Source organism: Anabrus simplex, chromosome 2 (assembly GCF_040414725.1).
Source record: "Anabrus simplex isolate iqAnaSimp1 chromosome 2, ASM4041472v1, whole genome shotgun sequence".
Classification (NCBI taxonomy): Eukaryota; Metazoa; Arthropoda; class Insecta; order Orthoptera; family Tettigoniidae; genus Anabrus; species Anabrus simplex.
Window position 1 is genome coordinate 322,295,095 of NC_090266.1, and position 15,952 is coordinate 322,311,046.

General features: G+C 39.4%; 1 protein-coding gene across 4 annotated transcripts in view; it reads left to right on the forward strand.

Moving 5' to 3' along the window:
* Positions 1 to 3,398: 3,398 nt before the first annotated feature.
* Positions 3,399 to 15,952, forward strand: part of LOC136864101 (DDB1- and CUL4-associated factor 7) — a 512,531-nt gene continuing 499,977 nt past the window's right edge. For 2 of the 4 annotated variants that reach the window (XM_067140674.2, XM_067140673.2), the window contains exon 1: positions 3,399 to 3,752. The gene's annotated coding sequence lies outside the window, so the exon portion shown is untranslated. The remainder of the gene's footprint in view (positions 3,753 to 15,952) is intronic. The other 2 variants (XM_067140676.2, XM_067140677.2) reach the window with 1 other exon arrangement.

Consider the following 15,952-nt stretch of genomic DNA (forward strand, 5'->3'; position numbering starts at 1 on the left):
CGTAAAGAGGGCAACACTGAGGTTAGCGATGCTAGATGGCGGATGACAGCTGTCAAAAATCACGTAGCTTTAAAAAGCACGTGGAATTTCTGCTGTCAAAAAGCACGTGGATTTTAAATTACCCACCACCACGATGAGGTTTAGTACCGTAAAGAGGGCAGCACGATTAAAGATGGCGGCTGTCAAATAAGCACGTGGCTGTCAAAAAAAGCACGTGACTTTGTTTACAATAAAGGTGGACGCTGTCAAAACAGCACGTGGGTGTCAGCTTGACAGCTGTCAATAAAGCACGTGGCTGTCAAAATTCACGTGGCTTTGTTTACAAACAAGTGCACAAAGCTTTGTTTACAAACATGACCTTGCGAGAGGTCAATGAGGAGGTGGCCTCTGCCGAGGGCCGGAGGCGGAGGCGGGCACCGAACCATCCACTTATACCACTACTATCTAATGTGAACGTGGAATTTGTCAGTTCTTGGCACTTGGAGGAGAACATTTACTGTTTGCGCTGTGGATAGTTATAGTTTCCTAACGTTTACTGTTTGTGTTGTTGACAGTGTATATAGTTTCCTAATGTTGTTTGTAACAATGGACATACTTCTTGCAGTCATTAAGCTTTAATGTTCCAGTCTGTAACAATTAGATCCCCTTGTTATTGTCGTCATAGTTAGGTCTTGGGAACATGAACATATGGAATGGTCATTCCACTGTGATCACAGTCTTAGCATTATTTCAACCTTTTATACAGGCCGTCTAATTACATCAGAAACGCTGCCTGAACCACATTGTATTTGATCTCATAATATTACTCTAATGTAATTGTGGAATGCCTTTTTCGAGGTGAGAATGAAGTATCAATAATGTCGTCTTACCTCTAAGGGTACGACCACACTTCACGAAACAAACAGCCTGAAACCCCCTCAAGCAAAACATTTATTATGTTGTATATGAAACTAGTGTTATTACTGTTAATGTACAGAGTCATTAATTTGTATAGACTATCTAATGTGAACGTGGAATTTGTCAGTTCTTGGCACTTGGAGGAGAACATTTACTGTTTGTGTTGTGGACAGTTATGGTTTCCTAACATTTCGTGTTTGTGTTGTTGACAGTGTATATAATTTCGCCGCACACACTGCAGCAAACTCAGCCAGTCGCCAAGATGTGATCTGGAGAAAAGGATGTAGATGAACCAGTGATGTGGCAGTGCTTGCCCTTAAATTCAAAACCACCACGAAAAATTTGTGTTCATCCTTTAAATGTTAAAAGAATTGAAAGTAATAGGCTAGTGTCCTTAATAAATGAACTACGGAACTATGAATATAAATTTCATGATTATACGAGATGACCCTTGCAACTTTCGATCTTTTATTAACATTGCAACCTTATCAGCTACAGTTTGCTTTTTACGTCTTTGCGAGGATACAGAGTGCTGAACAAGAGGCTTTCCTTGACCTTTTATGTGTGCTGCAAGCAAGTAGCCTCAGCACAACTTCCACCTCGGTAGTGTGGCCTGTCATCATTCCCTTCCGGTATTTCGAGCTCTAATTGAAGTAGGCGGTCAGGCAGCCTGTAATGGTTTTGCTTTGTTTCGTTTCACGCAGTGTGGTCGTATCCTCAGCACAAATTCCACCTGACTGAGGCAGCCTGGAGCAAGAGAAACGTTTTGCCTCTGCAGTGTGGTCTGCCATCTTTCGCTTCCTGTATTTCGAGGGCTAGTTGATTGAAGCAGGCGGCCTCAGTCAGCCTGAAAACGTTTTGATTAGTTCCGTTTCCCAATATGTCGCACCCTAACTTGTTTTCAAAACAGAATCGCTCACAGCAGATGACAAGGCGCTGAGGAGTCCGGTGAAGTCTCCGTCGGCTAAGCGTGATGTGGAGTCCTGCGCGTGATATCTACCTCTTAAGGCCGGTCTCCACTGATTAACATTTAACACCACCGCGTTAAATTTAACATGTTACAATTGGCATGTATATTGTGATTCTGTCTTCCAGTTGACTTTGCATGTTAACTCAGAATGTTGAGGTTAACAGTTTTAACATGTTGGCGTGTTTTCCGCTCCGAGTGGAATGTCAAGTCAATTCTTTGTTCGTGAGATGTCGGCACAGATTCGGCAATTCCGTGCTGTTTCCATTCCAATAGATAGCCTAAACGACGTAAACGATGCGCTTCTCGTGAAGTTGGATTATAGTTACAACACTCAGCAATACTCCTTTTCATTGTTATAAGCTATAAATACAGTACGCGCACGTATGCCGTTCTCTCTGCGTTATACCGGTATTAAAATTTATAGTTAGAAATGGAGTGGGGCAGGGAGATTACTCTAGACTTAATTAATGATATATAATAGATGGGCCTTGTTTGTGGGATGTCTCATCGAAGGAATACAGAGATAAAGCGAAGAAAGTGGACAGTTTCCAGGAACTCGAAATTGCCTTTAATTCTCAGTTCAGTCGAGAATTGTAAAAAAGTTCTGAAAACTCGGGTTTGGGGGAGGGAGCGGACGATGTTTATACTTCAAAGTGGTTTGCTTTTGAAGCAATGAGCAGGATGAGGGGAGGAAATGTGCCTAATGAAACTGCATTTCTAAATCATAACAATGAGCAGCAGTGGCAATAACAAAGGCCAAATCCTCTTCATCTTTTTTCCTTTAGTGGCTTTACGTCACACCGATACAGATAGGTCTTATGGAGACGATGGGATAGTAAAGGCCTAGGATTTGGAAGGAAGCGACCATGGCCTTAACTAAGGTACAACCCCAGCATTTGCCTGGTGTGAAAATGGAAAACCATCCTCAGGACTGCCGACTGTGGGATTCGAACCCACTATCTCAAGGATGCAAGCTCACAGCCGCGTGGCCCTAACCACACGGCCAACTCGCCTGGTAATCCTCTTCATCTGAGTCTATTGTCCTTGTTTGAAAATACTAGACACCACCTAAATTTATTACCACAAATTGATATAATGAACTACATGTATATAGAAAAAGGAAATCAAGTTTAACATGTTTATTACGTGTGGACACAATGTTAAATGAAACAGTATTCAGTATTCAACATTTAACATGTTGATGGTGTCACCAGTTAACATTTAACATGTTATTGTTAAATGTTTATCAGTGGAGACCGGCCCTTACTCAACTCCCTCGGTTGTCTACTAAGTGAGTAGTTTGCCTCGATTTTACATAATAAAACCATATGACTACCAAATTATTGTACACATTGTACACATTACTTGTAAATAGCCGAAATATAGAATTGTTGTAAAATTCTCACATGTATACAATGCAATACGAGGAAATGGTTAATGACATATTTAATGTCATCCCCAAGCTCACTATTGTCTAAGAATAAGAGATCTGTCTTGTTGTTTTAATTCGGCGTGATGGCAACATTGTGGCTGTAAAAGTAGGCGGGTGGTAGTCGCTATTTAGAGAATACGGGTTGAAATTCAATTATATATTCAATTAAAGTCATACATATTTTCTGCTGTAAAATTAATTATGTTTTAAAGGATGTGATCTCACCAATATTGTTCACATGAACGTCGGGTGAAGCTTATAAAACTGTGATGCTTGGAACATAACCGCAATTAAGGCAATGGCAGGCTGAAAAGTTGTGTTTAGAATGATGTGTATGTAGATGTTTGCATTGTTATATGTGTGTGAGTGTGTGTGTGTGTGTATGTCGAAAAGATTTATAGGATTTTAAATTTCTGAGGGCCTGTAAGGACATCTTTCAACTCTGTATATAAGGTAACACCTTTTCCTCCTGAAATTGCTTACTTGTACCTAAAGTTATTATTGTATAAGTTTTTTATTTATTTTTAGAATGTACCATGTGCTGTATAAAAACTAGGTACGTGGATGATGTGGCAATTCTAGTTATTATGTATTTGTCTTTGTTTGCAAGTTGGTGGTTCCAGGTTTTTCAGCTAAAAGGATGAAATAGGGGAAATTTTTATGTATGGCTGATCTGAATATATTTCCTTCAATTCAACGATATATCTATTTACGAAATAGTATATTTGAAGTTGTTAACACATTGTCAAGAGCGCATTAATACCTAATATATAGTATACTTTAACTATTCGTTTTTGTGAGGCTTTTCAGAAGATTTGGAAGTTGGTAGCCATCCTTTTTCCCTTGAGTTACTCTTCTTCTGTGGAATTTATACATTATCTTGGATCTCCACTATCTAATCTATCTTCACTTGAATGATTTTTTCCTGAACTTGATACAACAAAATATTGCCAATCCTGGTAATCAGTCTATAGCAGGGCCTCTCAGAGTGCATGTGCACGGTGCAAAAGACGACTTTGCTCGGTTGACCAGAGTGCAGACCCCACTCATCGATTTGGAGCAATAGCGCTGTCTCTCTCTTTCCCCACGCCTGTCTTGCTCGCTCCGCCTGTCTCCCTCTTCCTCCTTCCACTTGCTCCGTAGCGCTCCAAATCTGAGCCGAGTAGTCCAGAGACGAAGCATTGGTCCGAGCCGAGCCGAATGGGACCAATGCACTGTGCACAGGAACGCTGCGCCTCAATTTGCACGCGTGAGATTTTGGGCGTTTGAGAGGCCCTGGTTCTGTAGAGAGGGACAAGACTCAATCTATAACTATGCCTACAGTCATGGATATGTTAAGTAACCAGCATCACCAATGAGGTAATTTAATTAAAAATTTAAAGTTTACATGGTAAGAAGTTATACCGGGTGATATTTAAAAAATAGTTACAGAATTTAGTAACTCTAAAACTGAAGATTATTACGGTATCTCCAACTCGCTTTTAAAAGAAATGATTGATTTAATAGTGCTTCCGCTAACTACAGTCATAAACTGCGTATTCAAAGAAGTGTCTTTTCCAGACCGTTTGAAGATTACATTAGTAGTTGCAGTTTATAAGAAAGGGGATAGAAATAGTCCAGACAACTACCAACCAGTAGCACTTGTGCCAGTGTTATCGAAAATAATAGAATCTCAAAATACTTTGAGAACAACAACATAATCTGTCTAAACTAAACTAATCTAATCTCAACTTTCCCGAACCGGGCAAGTTTGTTGTGCAGTGGAGGCACACGGCTGTTAGCTTGCATCCGGCAGATAGTGGGTTCAAATCCCACTATCGGCAACCCTGAAGATAGTTTTCCATGGTTTTCCATTTTCACACCAGGCAAATAAGGGCTGTACCTTATTTAAGGTCACAGCCGCTTCCTCCCAACTCCCAGGCCATTCCTATCCCATCGTTACCATAAGACCTATCTGTGTGTGTCAGTGCGGTGTAAAGCCACTAGGAAAAAAAGAAAAAAAAATCTGTCCCGAGTGATATTTTTACTGCAAAAACTGAAGAAATGTCTTAGCAAACCTCAAATAATATCTGTTTACTATGCATTCTTCCATTCATATCTACAGTATGGAACAGTAATGTGGGGGAATTCTATGGGTGCTCAGGATATCTTTATATGGCAAAAGAAGGCAGTCGGAGGCGTGCAGGGAATTTCAGACAAGCAGTCATGTAGAACCATGTTTCAAGAACTGGAAATAAAGCATAGCTTTAGATACAGTATCACATGATATACTAATTTCCAAATTTAAGCATTATGGTGTTAAGGGTCTTGAACTGTCATTAATTAAATCTTTCCTCACAAATAGAAGCCAAAAGGTAACTGTTGACAATCAGCACTCGGAGTTATTCCAAGTAACAACAGGAGTAGTCCAAGGGTCAGTAGTTAGGCCATTCCTTTTTCTTGTTTATATTAATGACTTTCCTGGGAACTTAGCAGGCAAGTCTGTACTCTATGCAGATGACATTACTCTGATAACAGCAGATAAAGAATTAGAAAATGTAGTTACAGTATTCGAAACGGGGAAAGGTTTCAAGAGTCATTGACATGGTCAAAGAGGAATAAATTGGTCTGAAATTGAAAGAAAACTGAAGAAATTTTCTTTCATCTAAGCAGTACAACCAGGGAGGACAGCAACAAGTCGGTGACAATGTTAGAATCCCATTTAGGCTCAGAAGTCAGCTGGAATGTTCATACACAACTACTACGTAAGAAACTGTCCCAAGTGATATTTTTACTGCATAAATTGAAGAAATTTGTTAGCAAACCTCAAGTAATATCTGCTTACTATGCATTCTTTTATTCATATCTACCGTATGGAACAATAATGTGGGGGAATTCTACGGGTGCGCAGGATGTCTTTACATGGCAAATGAAAGCAATTAGGTGCATACAGGTAATTTCACACAAGCAATCATGTAGGGCCATGTTCCAAGAACTGGGTATAATGGCTCTTCCCTCAATGTCCAATGCATAATGGACATTGAAGGAAACCTGATTAATTATACCCGTTTTGAAGGAGGCACATCAACACAATATATAATAGGAAAAGCACCCGAAAGGGCATATACAATATGATTAAATCAAATTTGAAATTATTCTTTGCTAATTTGTGTGATGCTTTTGGTCCTTTTTGAACATAACACAATATGGTATTTTTCGCAGCACTTTCCACAGAGCGAACATATGCAATTCCCGTTTGATAGGTGGAATTTCTTATTGGTACATAACTTTTGGTGGTAGCCATGAATGGCTAGTCTTGTGATTGTGTGTCTTTGTTCTTCGTTAGCGTTTGTCCATGATCTGTCTTGCATTGCATCGGTACTGTAAAATTCCAAGTCGATGTCCATTCGTTTCCTTTGTCTAGCAGCTAGAAGTGCCTGGTAAGCGTCAGTAGATGGCAGGCTTAGCTTATACCTGATATCCTCTATGAAGAAGGTCTCTCTTGCTAATTCATAGGCAAGTCTCTATGGTGCATACTTCTCTATTCGCAGGCAGTTCTTTATGAATCGTGCTTTCACCTTTTCAATTCTCTCGAGGTTCTTGTACGTTAGATTTTCCCTTATTAGTTCTATGCCATAGACGAAGAAATGATACAGACTCACCTCATATTAGATGAAAGAAAATGCAAAAATATCGTAACTACACAGGAATGATGCTCTTTTAACAAGCTCCCATTGTAATTAAGAGATGTCTGTGGAATCCTTTCAAAAGACGCTAAAAAGCTCTCTGATGGGAAACAGCATTTACAGTATACAGGAATTTGAACAAAAATTGATGGGCCTCCATACAAATGAGTAAAGATGTGTAAATATGTAGATAGATTACTTGTTGATATAGCATAAAATAGTCAGTACAGTATATATAACAACGGAGTGAACAATGTTTAATAGTATGTACAGTGTAAGTATAGTCACAATTTTTGAGAGCATATTTTTTTATGGATTGTTGGACTTTTGTCTATTAAAATGTATATTGTTTAATGACAATAAATTCTACTCTATTATATTCTATTCTAAATGTAGATGGTGATTTTAAAAAAATGCTCGGCTATATCGTACTTGCAAATGTAATTTAATTTTAGTTTATATTTGTATATTTCTCAGCAGTCTCGCAGAAGTTTAGTGCTTGTTACATCCTACACTTCTAAGAATAATCAGATAATCAAAAGTATATTTTTGCATGTTTGTTTATATTCATTTGTATAGTCACTCAAAAAAGGAATGAGTACATCTAATATATTATCAGCTTTAGTTTCAATTATCAAAATATAATTCACCTCCCATGTAGATACAAACACTTTGGATACACACAACAAACATTATAGGTTCATTTGTTTCTGAAAAAAATGTACCTGCAAAAATCTGTAAAAATATCATTCAGTGATTCTATTTATGAGCAACCAGTATGTCGAAGCAGTTAACTTACCCAAACAATTTCCAATTAAGATTTGCAAAATTTCTAGTTTATTATGGATAATCTGAAATCGAATATGTATTAAAAATTGTTTCGAGGCTCCTTTAATCATATTTGTGCGATACTGTTTACATCCTAACCTAATCTGAAATTTTTTCCAGTTTTACTTAATGGCCGATAACTATCAGATATTGTCATTTATTGTTCAAGACACTCTGGTTTCTAGTTCAGTTTTTTGTATGGCAGTAATTGTTATTGGTCTTACTCACCTTCCATAATATTGTTGTAATCAATATAAGACCAGTATTTCTCTTTTTTGTAATAAGGATACCTAATTGTTGAACACCCAAGAACCATTGTATTCTATTTTATTGTAATTCGATGTTAATATGCCTGTGCAAATAGACTTACCAATGTAATTCTATTATTTAGAATTAGAAGTGACGTGTGACAACCTGTAGATGTGGGGCTATTGGGAATAACTATATTCAAGATGAAAGGTGGGAGAAGAGTAAGAAAGGTATTAGATGTTGGACATCTTGTTGAATCATTGACTATTTTTTTGTGTGTCCAAGAGAAATACATCAAACTTCTTAAAGGTATGCATTGTTTGTCGGGCATGTGACATGCTCCTGCATCACTTGCATAATTCTGCATCAGGTATGAATAGGAAGGGTATTGTTGAAAATTTTGAGGCGGCCCTAGGAACGGAAATATTGACGTATGAAACAATTATATGTAAAGTATGAATAAATGCTATGTATATTTGAACTCCTCTGGAGCCTCTGTGGCTCAAACGGCAGCACGTCGGCCTCTCACCGCTGGATACCGTTGTTCAAATCCCAGTCACTCCATGTGAGATTTGTGCTGGACAAAGCGGAGGCGGGACAGGTTTTTCTCTGGGTACTCCGATTTCCCTGTCACCTTTCATTCCAGCAACAATCTCCATTCTCATTTCATAGCCTTTATCAGTCATTAATAAATCACTTTGGGAGTGGCGACCCCATTGTACTAATAGCCTATATCTGCCTCATTCATTACATCTCTGACCCGGTCAATGACTGGAAAACAGGTTGTAGGTTTTAATTTTAACTCCTCAATGAGTTGGTAAAGTGAAAGGTTTCGATTTGCAAAAACGCGAGAGGTATAGGTACCATAGCCCTCGCAGGGTCACTAGTATGGGGAGGAATAAGCAGTGATTAATTTGTTCAATAGGACAGATGACAACCCAACCAATAATGTGAATTAATACAGTGCTTTGCCTTCCACTGGGTTTAAAATGTATCCTCTGTATTTACAATATTGATGATGCTGATGTTAACTCCCAAAGCCTGTACATTTGTCAGCCAATCTTTCTGCTTAGCAACCAGACTACCGAGCGAGTTTGCCGTGCTGTTTGGGTCGCATAGCTGTGAGCTTGCATTCGGATGATGGTGAGTTCGAATCCCACCTTCAGCAACCCTGAAGATGTTTTTACCATGGTTTCCAGTTTTCACACCAGGCAAATGGCGGGGCTGTATCTTTATTCAGGCCATGGCCGCTGCCATTCCATTCTTAGCACCTTCCCACCCTTGCATCGCTGAAAATTTTTAATGAGTTCATGTAAAGTTGAACTACTAGCAAAAGAAAAAGAAAAAAAAAAAAAAAAAAAGAGTGAGAGCAGGTAGACTGCAGTGCAAGTTCTGTAACAATTTCCCTGTATACTGCGACTCTGAATCAGCTATCTGTTGAAGAATTAAGAGACGTCTGACATTTCCATTTGTAACAGTTACATTGCATCAAGGCTATTTGATTGTATAGTAGTTGTTGTTTCTGGAAGGGTTCAAAGCATAGCTCTTTAGAAATTATGTTGTGTATACCTGATATAAACCTCGAAGACTATCATGTTTAGTATTTTGTACCGAGCAAGTTGGCTATGCGGTTAGGGGGTGCATAGCTGTGAGCTTGCATTTGGGAGTGCATTCGAACCCCACTGTCGGCAGCCCTGAAAACGGTTTTCCATGGTTTCCCATTTTCACAGTAGATCACAGATGCTCCCTTCCCACTCCTAGCCCTTTCCTATCCCATCATCGCCATTAGACCTATCTGTGTCGGTGCGACGTAAAGCCAGTGATAAATGGTGCATGTGACTGTCAACAAGTATTTAATCATGGGTACTGTTTTTAACAATTTTCAAGTAACACATGAGTGTGTATTGTGGGTGGGTGGGATGTTGCCTTATGTGACTACAGTATGTATTGATAATGTCTTCCTAAAAAAACTGTCTTTACCAGTTATTTTAACACCCCTTCTCAGTTTAAAGTATAGTCTCGAATGATTGTCAACCTGTCCATTGCGCTGTCTTGAATGGCTGGGGGTTATTGAATTTAAAATTAAACAGTTACATTTAGTTAATCTACAAAGGGCACTAGGAAAGTTTTGCAATACGCAAAAACGGTTGGCTGGACACCCCTGTTATGGTGAGAGATGAAAAGAGGGGTGAAAACCGGTCTAGAAGACAGCAAGGCGCGACCTTCACACCAGTTGTTACCAAGCAGTCGGATTGAAAGCAAGTTAAGATGTCAGTGTGGTCTAAAGGTGAATATCACGCAATTATCCGCGACAATTTTGCTCGTGAATTAACTGTTGACCAGTGCCTGGAGGAAATGACTCCTGTGCTGGGGAAAGACTGTCCACATCGGACAACAATTTTCTGCTGGTAGAAAGAGTTTCAGAGGAGAAATTTTGGGGTTGAAGACAATCCTCCTCCTGGGCGACCGTCTGAATCAGTGACTGAGGAAAACATTGAAGCTGTGAGGAAAATGTTTCAGCAAGAAAGGCGGTTGACAAATGGGCAAGTAGAAAAGACCCTCCACATCCCTACACCAGCTATTCATTCAATTCTACATGACCATCTCCATGTTAGAAAGGTTTGTTTCCTTTGGGTGCCCCATTCACTTTCAGAGGAACAAAGGGCACATTGAGTGAAATGGTGCCTAGAAATGCTAAAACAGTTTGAAAATGGGACTTCTCGTAACGTCAATAGAATCGTTACAGGTGACAGAACTTGGCTTTATTATTACGATGTCCCAACAAAATCCCAGGACAAGGTGTGGCTGTTCGAAGATGAGGGTACTCCTGTGACTGTACGAAAGTCAAGGTCAGTGAAGAAAAGGATGAGTGCAGTATTCTTCACTAAATGGGGCATCCTGACTTGGGTTGTGCTAGAAACACAAAGGACAGTTACTGCGAAGTGGTACAGTGAGACTTGTCTGCCTCAGGTTATCCAGGCTCTCAAGCAGCTCCGTCAAGCTCACGGCTCAACACTTGGCTCTTGCATCCCGACGATGCTCCAGCACATCGTGCTAATATAACAATGGATTTTCTTGCCAGATCAGGGTTGACTCTGCTTGATCACCCTCCATACAGTCCTGATCTTGCCCCATGTGACTTCGCACTTTTCCCAGAAGTGACGAAGCTGAAAGGGCGGCGTTTTGCGTCCGACGAGGAGCTTCTGGCAGCATGGGATCAAGAGTGTGAAAATGTAACCGAAGAAAAGTGGCAGAGTTGGTTCAGTGACTGGTTTCGACGTATGGAGAAGTGTATTGAGTGTGGTGGAAATTATTTTGAAAAATCCTAAACCATTCACTCACATTGCAAAACATTCCTAATGCCCTTTGTATATATATAAAATAAACAAGTCCTGACTGACTGATTCATCATCACCGAGCCAAAACTACTGGACATAAAGAAAGGAAATTTTGGGGATACATTTATATTAGCGTGTAGGTGCTCACTAAGGGAGGATTTTTGGATATTCCGGCGCTAACGGGGTGAAAAGGGGGGGGGGGGTGAATTATTAAAAGGAGGATATCTATATCTCAAAAACATAAAAGGTTACAGATGTAAAAATTGGTATTTGGAATCTCCTTTAAAAATAAAGACAATTTTTGTTTTTTGTTTTTGGAAAATTCCATTAAGAGGGGTGACAAATGGGGGGAAAGGGGGTTGAACACCTTTTATGAGGAGACTTATATCTCAAAAGCTGAATTTTTTTTTTTTTGTTATTTGCTTTACGTCACTTCGACACAGATAGGTCTTACGGCGACGATGGGACAGGAAGGGCCTAGGAGTGGGAAGGAAGCGGCCGTGGCCTTGATTAGGTTACAGCCCCTGCATTTGTCTGGTGTGAAAATGGGAAACCACGGAAAACCATCTTCAGAGCTGCCGACAGTGGGGCTCGAACCCACTATCTCTCGAATACAGGATACTGGCCGCACTTAAGCGACTGTAGCTATCGAGCTCGGTACTGTATATGTTACAGACATGAAAATTAGTATTTGGAATCTCCTTTGAAAATAAAGAAATATGTATTTTTTTTTGTTTTGGGATAAAATGAAAACTTACAACCTGTTTTCCAGTCATTCACCGGGTCAGGGATGGAATGAATGAAGCAGATATAGGCTATCAATCAATCAATACTGATCTGCATTTAGGGCAGTCACCCAGGTGGCAGATTCCCTATCTGTTGCTTTCCTAGCCTTTTCCTAAATGATTTCAAAGAAATTGGAAATTTACTGAACGTCTCCCTTGGTAAGTTATTCCAATCCCTAACTCCCCTTCCTATAAATGAATATTTGCCCCAGTTTGTCCTCTTGAATTCCAACTTTATCTTCATATTGTGATCTTTCCTACTTTTATAAACGCCATTCAAACTTATTCGTCTACTAATGTCATTCCATGCCATCTCTCCGCTGACAGCTCGGAACATACCACTTATGATGTAGATGTTGATTCCCATAGGGAATCAGAAATAATTGTTCCGAATGAGTAAATTTATAATACCAATATAAATGGTCCGTTATTGGACATTATAAATTTTCCAGCTAACTCATTCCTGGCTGCCAGCGTTTCGCCCCCGTGTGCTAGGCTGGGCTCATCAGTTGGTACCTAGCACACCTACCAAGACGCTGGTAAATTTATAATGTCCAATAACGGACCATTTATATTGGTATTACATACCACTTAGTCGAGCAGCTCTTCTTCTTTCTCTCAATTCTATTAGTACAATGGGGTTGCCACTCCCAAAGTGATTTATTAATGACTGATAGATGTTATGAAATGAGAATGGAGAGTGTTGCTGGAATGAAAGATGACAGGGAAAACTGGAGTACCTTGAAAAAACCTGTCCCGCCTCTGCTTTGTCCAGCACAAATCTCACATGGAACGATCGGGATTTGAACCACGGTATCCAGCTGTGAGAGGCTGCCGTCTGCGCCACGGAGGCTCTTGTTTTTGGATAATCCGATGAATAGGGGTTGACCAGGAGTGACAAACGGGGTGAATTTTTAAAAAGAATCTATCTGCAAATTATCTCAGACACTTAAACATATTACAGATTTGAAAACTGGTATTTGGAATTTGCTGTAAAAGTAAAGAGACATAAATAATTTTTTTTGGAAAATCAACTTAAAGGGAACTGAAAAAGGGGGTTAATTTTTTAAATTAGCATATCTACAGTATATCTCAAAAACTTAACATGTTGCAGACGTGAAAATTGGTATTTGGAATCGCCTTTAAAAATAAGGAAACATGTATTGTTTTCGGAAAAATCCTTAACCGGGAGGTGGGTGGGGTGTGTGTGTGTGTGTGTGGAGAATTGAAAATTTAGTTGAATTATTTTTATGTAAAATCTAAAGATATTACAAACGTGAAAACTGGTATTTGGAATCTCCTTTGAAAATAAACGTGCATTTCAGGGGGGGAGGGGGGAAATCCACTTGGTAGAGGGAGGATGGAAACGTAGATGAATTCCTTTTACGAGGATACCTATATCTCAAAAACGGAAGATGTTACAGTCGTGATAATTCGTATTTGGAAGCTCCTTTAATGAAACGGGTACTGTTTATTTTTGGAAAATTCAGTTAAGTGGGAAGTGTGGAAGGAAGTGAAAGAAATGGCTTTTTCTGGAAAAACTTATATCTCAAAACTGAGGTTACAAATGTGGAAATTGGTACTTGGAATCTCGTTGAAAAATAAAGAAACACGCATTTTTTTGGGTGGAGTGAAACCTACTTAACGGGCGGGGATGGAGTGAAAAAGGAGTTGAATTCTTTATATGAGGATACCTATATCTCAAAAACTGGAGATGTTAGAGCATGAACATTTGTATTTGGAATCTTCCTTCAAAGTAAAGAAACACGTGCTCTTTTGTCTTATGAAAGTCCACTTAGGGTGGGGTGAATGAATTGAAAAATTAGTTGAATTCTTTGTATGAGGATACTTATATCTCAAAAACTAAAGATGTTGAAGATTTGAAAATTGGTATTTGGAATCTCCTGTACAAATATAGAAACACGCACTTTTGGGGAGGGGTGAATCAACTTAATGAGTAGGAAGTGGGGGGTGAAAGAGGAGTTCAATTACTTTTATGAGGATACGTATATCTCAAAAACTGAAGATGTTACAAATGTGAAAATTAGTATTTCGAACCTCCTTTAAAAATAAAGAAACACGCATTTGTTTTTTTCGGAAAATCGACGTAAAGGATGTGGAGTTGAAAATAAGTAAATAGGAGTTGAAATATGTTTGAGGATACTTTATCTTAAAAACTGAATCCGTTATAGACATGAAAGTTGTTATTTTGAATTTCCTTTCAAAATAAAGGAACATGTACTTTTGTTTTTGGAAAGTCCACTTAAGGCGGGAGAGGGGTGGAAAGAAGTGAAGAGTATACATTTATCTCAAAAACTGAAAGTGTTACAGACGTACAGATGTGAAGACTGGTATTTGGGTATTTGGAAAGTCCTTTAAAAATGCAGGAACATGTACCTTCTTGTTTTCGGAGGAGGCACTTAACGGGGGGGGGGGTTTGAAAAGAAGTGAAAAATAGTTGAATTATTTTTTATGACGATACTTATATCTTAAGAACTGAAGATGTTATAGACTTGAAAATTGGTGTTTGGAATCTCCTTTAAAAATAAACATGAATTTTTGTTTTTTGGAAAATACACTTAAATGGGGATGGGGGTTGGGAAGGACTGATCAAGGGGTTGAATTCTTTTTATGGGGACAATTATGTATATCTCAAAAACTGAAGATGTTACAGATGTGGGAATACGTATTTGGAATCTCCTTTAAAAATAAACATGTATTTATTTTTTCGGCTTGAGAGAAGACTGTTCCTCAGTTGTACAGCTCTATGTTGCATGGTCGTCTTAGCCCCAAAAGGTAATACCACAAACATGGTTTACAAAGAATTTCTGGGGTAAATGAAACTCAATTTTTGGATGAGTTTTTATACTTCAGGAATTTTCAGATAATGTCTTAGTACAATGCCAAGGAACAATTACTTTGATCAAATTACAAAATCCACGCGAGCGAAGCCGCGGGTAATTGCTACTTAGAAGAAGATGGGATCTGTCAACATATTCTCTGCATTTGCTGTGTGCGACCTACTAACAGTACGGTGCAGTTTGTTTGGCACTCTTAGGGTGCGTTTATGCTGCAGCCTGGCTGCTGGCACATCGCCAAGCCTCGCTGCTCGATGTTAGACGATGATGAAACAAACCAATGGATCTCAATCGGTGCTTTTACCCTGGAGCCCAGCTCATAGTTGCGCTGATGGCTGCTATCCTCGCCACATCCATGGTCTCAAACACATTTGATTTTCGAGCCTGGCTCATCGTCGGCTATCCTGTAACTTAGACTGTGATTGGTTATTTCAAGGTCATCCGCTCTCCCTCTCTTCGTACTCTATACACACGTTCAGTGATCACTTGCTATCTGAACCTGTCTTCGAACGCAATGCGATTTGGAACCAGCGGCATGCCCAAGAGATTCATATGGGATAAAAGGAATGACGAGCGGCCAGTAGACCTTTTTCTACGTTTTATGAGGGAGAGTGGCTTGCTTTATCATGTTTAAAAGTGAAGTTTCTATATGTGTTTTAATTGGTTTATTGTTAACTACTATTTTTACTCTACTGGGAGAGTTGGCTGTGCGATTAGGGGCGTGTAGCTGTGAGCTTGCATCCTGGAGACAGTGGGTTCGAACCCCACTGTCGGCGGCCCCGAAGATGGTTTTCCGTGGTTTCCCATTTTCACACCAGGAAAATGCTGGGGCTGTACCTTAATTAAAACCACAGCTGCTTCCTTCCTATTCCTAGGCCTCTCCTATCCCATCGTCGCTATAAGACCTATCTGTGTCGATGCGACGTAAAA